A 6,743-nucleotide genomic window follows, 5' to 3' on the forward strand; every position below is an offset into this window, starting at 1 on the left:
CAGCAATGGTGACAGCATGGACAAGGTCACACAACTCAAGTGAGACCAAATCCTAGCACGGAGGTGGAGACGTGGGTAAGAAACCCTGCCTTTAACTGAGGAGCTTTTGGCAATGAATAACTGCTCAGAGAAATTTACAGACCATGGACACGGGGTATGGCCACACCGAAATCCTGCAATAACATATTGCTGTTAGAAAGAAAACAAAAATGTAAAAGCTGATCTAAGCACTTTCTCCAAGTATTACATATCTTATTTATAACATACCTTTTCTTCCATGTGAGGCAGACGGGTAGACACTCTCATTCTTTAGTCCTGTCTGTTGGGCCAGTTTGGATGCGGCGTCTCCCTCAGGCCCCCAAACATCTTGCCTGGGTGGTCTTGGATTTTCTCTAGATGTATCAGGAGACAATGCTTTGACTTTTTATTTGTCCAATGAGCTTGTAGACGTCTCAGCGCCAGCTCATACTGCTCTCCTGTTTGGTGACATAACAGAATTTTATCAGTTTTTCATGGTTAGACCTATAATTTGATTTTGGAGTCATTAAAACACTTGTAGAATAGCTCGGGACCCTTGAAGCACTGCATGAGGACCCAACTGCAGGGTCTAGACAGTCAAGGAAAGCCAGAGACAGAATCAGACCTGTGTCTCCGACTGAGGAGGTGGAGGAGGGCTCCAGGGGAAGGGATTAGAAACGAAGAGATTTGCTGGGAGCTTATTATGAAAGACAAAAGAGGATTAAGCTTGGAATGTGAATTAGAAAAGAAAAACCGCAATGTTTGAGAGGTAAAACTGATTTTATAAATGGACAGTTGCTGTTTGCCTGGACGGACAAGTGAGAGGGATCCATCAAAGGCTTCTGGTTTGGACACCAAAGCTCTGATAGTGAGCTGCTGAGGTCTGACGAGTGTCCCAGAGACAGTTGTGGACACAGACAGAGTTCCAGTGAAGGGATGAGCCATTTGATGCATAGTGAAGTTTGAACACCAGAGTTCCGGTGGACATCTAAACACAGATCTAAGAGCTTAGAGTGTGGCTCAGTGGGTATAGAGTGTTGCCTAGTGTGTATGAAGCCCTGGGTTCCATCCCCAGCAGAACTGGACGTGGTCGTTCACACCTGTAATCCCAGCACTCAGGAGCTCAAGGTCATCCTTGGTTACATATGGAGTTCAAGGCCAGCTTGGGATACATGAGACCCTGTCTCAATAAACCAGCAAACAAACAAACAAATAAATAAATTATAAAATAATTTTTAATGAAAAGAAATGCATAAATCTAGAACTCAAGAGAAAGATCGGGGTTTGCTTTGAATTTGATAAGCAAATCGATAAAGCTATGGGTATTTCAGAAAGTGGAGAGAAAAAAGAAGTGAGGGGAAAATCCTGGGGTCATGAGCCCTGAGGAGTGTGTAAGCACACAGCCCTCCAAACTCAGCCTGTAGACAGATGCGTTTTTCCTCTTGTTCCTCTCTACACTACCTCCACCATGTTCTGTCTAAAATGAATCTCAAGCCCTAGTAATTGATTTTTACTCCTGCTTTACAAACATAGTAAATGCTACTGAGCATGGCCTATTTCATTTTAATTTTCCTTTCTTTTAAAAATATTCTTTATTTTTGTTTTTAATTATGTGTATATGCATGTGTCTGTGTGTGAGTTTATGCGCGAGAGCACAGTGCTTATGGAAGTTTGAAGAGCCCATCAGATGCCCTGGAGTTGCAGTTGCAGGCCACCCAACATGGGCACTGGGAACTGAACTCGGGTCCTCTGCAGGAGCAGCAAGTACTCTAAACCGCTGAGCCATCTCTCCAGCCCCAAGGATGACCTACTTCATACAGTATCATTTCTACTGGCTTAGAAAACAATTCTACACTTAACTGTTCATCAGAGTCATGGAATAACACCCAAGACCCACTGCAGGCCTATTGCATCTGAATTTCTGATCACAGGTTCCTCAGTTAGTCCTGGTTAAGAATCACAGGTTTAAAAGTTGAGGATTAGGGGGCTGGAGAGATGGCTCAGTAGTTAAGAACACTGCTTGTTCTTGCAAAAGACCCTAGGTTCAAATCCCAGCACTCACATGGCAGCTAACAACTGTCTGTAACTCCAGTCCAACAGCCTCTTCTGACCTATGCGGGCATTGCACAACATGGGTGCACTTACCTACATGCAGGCAATACATGCATACACATAAAATAAAAGTAATAAATAAAATTTTTAAAAAATAAAAGTTGAGGATTAGAAATATTTCTTCCCCCTAAAAGGGCTTCACCTACCGTGTTCTCAAAGGTGTGTGGATTACTTTTCCATTGCCATGACAAAATACTGGACAAATTCGGTGGCGATCACCAGCTTAACCTTAGTTTTAAGGCCTGGAACTCTCAGCTTTACCTGTTCACTCGATTTACTGGTTTTTCTCTAAGTGTGACTGTCCACACAGACCTGTCACTCACATCACTTCATGGACTTTCAGACCCCAAAGCAGTAGATATTTTAAATGGGAAGGGAGAGGGGGGCATGGAGAACTTTTGGTCCCAGAGGATGCTGGGAGCCTGAAAGGTGGAGGAGGGTATCTGCATCAGCATGTGTGAGGAAAGAGAAAACAATTCACAAAGGACGGGGTGCAGCCTCTGCAGGAACAAAGGGCTCTCCTACCTGTGCTGACCGGTTTTTACTGTCAACTTGACACTCATTAGTCACTTAGGGAAAGGGAACCTCAGCGGAGGAGTTTTCTCCATCAGAATGGCTTCGTGAGCATATCTGTGGGGCATTTTCTTGATTGCTCATTGAGGTAGGGGGGCTTACCCCACTGTGGGTGGCACCGGGCAGACCTGGGCTGGACCTGGGCGTGAGCCAGTGAACAGCGCTCCTCCGTGGTCTCCGCTTCAAGCTCCTGCCTCGAGTTCCTGCCTTGGTTTCCCTTGACGACGGACAGTGACCTGAAAACTGACATATGCCCTTCCCTCCCCAAGTCACTTTTGGTTATGGTTTTGATCACAGCTATAGAAAGCAGCTCGGGCATTCCCCTACATTTAAGATGCTCTCTCCAGGATCCTGACCCGATACTGTCTATCCTATGAAGCCTCCTGAGTTTTGAATGCTGTAAAGCAACAGGAATCTTAGAACCATGTAGAACCCAGATCCATCCCAGACTTGCTATTTGCTGAGTGACCTTGAGAGTTGACCAACCTCTGCAAGTCCAGTTTCTTCTTTTTTTTCAAACTTTTTTTTATATTTGGGGGACACATGTATGAGAGAGAGAGAGAGAGAGAGAGAGAGAGAGAGAATGTTTTCATGTGGGTACACTGACTTTAAAGGACAACCTTTAAGGGGTCGGTTCTTTCTTTGCACCATGTGGGACCTGGGGATCCTCAGGCTTGGCAACAAGCATCTTTGACCACAGAACCATCTCCCCAGCCCATATTTTTATCTGTAGAATAACAATGATAATGTTTCCCTCCTAAGGTTATCTCAAGAACAAATGAAACAATTTATGTAAAGTGTTTATTACAGAGCTTCCTAGCTGCTCAGGGTTTAGTAGACTGAGGTGTTACACAGCATGGTGGTTGCAAGTCAAACAGGCATCTCTTGAACTGGATGTGTTTCTACAAGAAATTCCATGTTCCCAGTGATTGATTTGAAGAAGTTTTTTCATTATACAAACATTCCAATTCTTGCTTTAAGCCAGCTTGATAGGGCATACCTCTAACCCTGTACTCAGGAGGCTGAGTCCTAAGCATCGGGAGTTGAAGACCAGTCTGGGCTACGTGAGCGCGTGTCTCAAATAAAATGAAACAAAACAAAGGGTCTGAGGAGCTGACTTGGTAAAGTGTTGCTTTGCAACCATAGGAACCCAAGTCTGAGTCTGTATCCCCAACCCCACCGAAAATAAAAGCCAAACTTTGCTATGTCTGTACTTACGGTGCCGACAGGAGGAAAGACGTGGGAACCTGGGACATCCTGGCCAGATAGTATGGAGGGATCAGCAGGCAACCTTATCTCAAAATATAAGGTGGAACTCAATTGATGAGGACAGTTTATGTCAACCCCTGACTTCTACATACAACAGCACATGCAGGCAGACACACATACAAGTACACACACACACACACACACACACGCACGCACACCAAAATATTTATTTTAAAATTTTAACTTAGTGTTTTTTAATAACAGGGTCTCACTATATAGCCCAGGTTAGCCTCAAACTCCCCACCCGCCTGCCTCAGCCCTGTCTGCTGGGACTATAGCTATGTATTCCAGGCCTTCAGCTCACTTTCTAAAGGAATTTCTGTATTCTAGCTGCCAGGGGTTTTGGTTACCTTCTTAGCCACCACTTTAAGCTCATGATTTATATAAACTCCTCCCTGAATTGAGAATTCCTTAGGAGCAGGAACCATTTGTCTCTATTGAGTAATGACCTGCTGAGCATCCACAGGCCAAATAGACACGGAAGATGCACATCATTCAATTCCTGTCTTCACACAGCTTAATGTCGGGCTAGGGAAAACGACAAGCCAAGTAAGGATAATGTGCATGATACCACCGCTATAGGCCAAGAACTATAGGGGTTTGCAGAGGAAGACTCAGTTCCCTTCAGTGGAAAAGGGAATCTCAGTAAAGAGGGTGTGTCGTGTGACCTGAGCAGAGTGTTCAAGTCACTAATAAGTGAAAACACAGCTGATAGGTCTACACAAACTGGCCTGCAGTGGGGGGAAAGGTTCGTGACTCTGGCACATTCTACTTGAACACAAGATGAGGATCAAAAATGGACTATTTGGGCTGGGGAGATGGTTCAGTGGGCACAGCACTTGCTTCCTGTCAGTTTGAATCCCCCCATACAACATAAAAAGCAAGGCCTGGCAATGTGACCCCAGCCCTGGGGCATGGCGGTGGAGACAGGAGGGTCATCGGGGCTTCTGGGCAGCCAGCCCAGCTCTAGGTTCAGTGAGAGGCCCTGTCTCAAGGGAATGAGATGGCAAGTGATAGAGCAGGACACCGACATCCTCTGTCCTCCACTTGTGTGCACAAGCCAGCACACACGTGTGCATTCACTGCATGTATATATACATACACACACAAAGGAATGGAATGCCACGGTTTATACTTGGGCGTGTATGTAATAAAAGTAATAGGAGTGTGGTTATGAGAAATACGGAGACTGAGGAGAAGCAGGACTGGAATCGTGTCCCGTAAGAAATGGAAACTCATCAGGGAGGTTTAGAATTCATTCAATAAGCTGAAACCCTTACACCGGAGGTCTACAGAGCAGGATGGAATGGGGGAGGGGCATTTCAGCAGGAGAGCAGCATGGGTACAGTAAAACTCTAATCTAGTGCACAAAGCCCTGAGTTCAATCCCTATCATCACAAAAACAGGAAACGTCAGCACACTTGGGAGGTAGAAGCAGGAGGATCAAAAGTCATCCTCAGCCTAGAGTTGGAGGCTGGCCTGGGCTACATGGGACCCTGTCTCAAACTGCAGCTCAGTGTGTCTTTTACTATTAAGTGGGACATTATATAGACCTACCGCATTAAGGTACGGAGTGAGGCATGTGTCTTGCATACTGAGGTGTGTGTGGTTTTCTTTGCTTTTGTTCTTTCTTTCCACTTTAAAAATGTACTCTTAAAGGGGAGTGGGGAGATAAGTTATGTCAAGCCAGCCTTCCATAACAAGATATTTATTTCACCAGAAAAAAAATTACTTTAATTGCACAAATATTTTAAAACGTTGAATTTCCTTCCTTGACAAGATCTAGGCCTTTCATGTGAGAACAGAAGTCACGTTTACAGTGAGCATAGATTTGGGGCACATCCTTAAGTCCCTGTCCGTCAACATGGCATCTGGGTGAGGGTGTGCTTTCAGGAAAGCACTTGCTTGAGCTCATCTGGAAGGCTGCACTTTGCAGCTCTGAGTGAGTGTGAAATTTTAAGAGAAAAACTAACACCTCCTCAGGATAAGTTGACCAGGCTGCCAGAATCCATGCTGTAAGGCCAGGGTTCAGGAATAGTTACGGAAGGAGAGAAGGTAAGGTCCCAGGGACGGATGGATGGTGGCTTGCAGGAGCATTATTACTGGGCTTACCTGTACTCACATGCTTAATTTTTTTTTCCAAGTGCAAAGAATGGCCACTTGCTTGAGGCAGGCCCAGTGCCACCCTGTATCTCAGCTCCTTTCTGGTCCTCTCTTTAAAGAAGCTGTCAAGCTCTTTTTCCCACAGCTGACAGGAAAGGCCAAATCTGTGATGCTGGGAAGCAGGCGCAAAAGAAAGTTTTTTGTGTTGATGTTTTACCAAGTGAGCTAAGGAGAATTTCAGAATCATGTAATTTACTCCGGAGGCATTTACTGTACATCGCTATAGTGATGGTAATTCCCTCCATTGTTGAAGTGAAAAGATAACCATCAATCAGCTGTCAATTGGTCAGGGGTAGGAGCAGTCACTTCTGCTGCTCTGAGACCACTGGAAGGCTCGAGAAAAGTTCGGAAACTGGATTGCATCTTAAACAGGGATTGGGCCAGATTTTTCAGAAAGGTTAATAGGCATTACTTCCTTGTACAGAATGGTTTTGAGGTTCTACGCATCAGGAAATGCATTTTAAAACTGAAAATTAAGACGTGCTAAAAAGTAAAAATTATTAAGCTATGAAACAGGTAAACAAGCCCCCCAAAGCTTGAAAAATCATGTGTTGTTTATAGAGGAACAAATATAGTTTATTAATAACACATGTTCTTAAGTGCCAGTT

The sequence above is a fragment of the Nannospalax galili genome, unplaced genomic scaffold (assembly GCF_000622305.1).
Source record: "Nannospalax galili isolate Female #2095 unplaced genomic scaffold, S.galili_v1.0 scaffold1177, whole genome shotgun sequence".
Classification (NCBI taxonomy): domain Eukaryota; kingdom Metazoa; phylum Chordata; class Mammalia; order Rodentia; family Spalacidae; genus Nannospalax; species Nannospalax galili.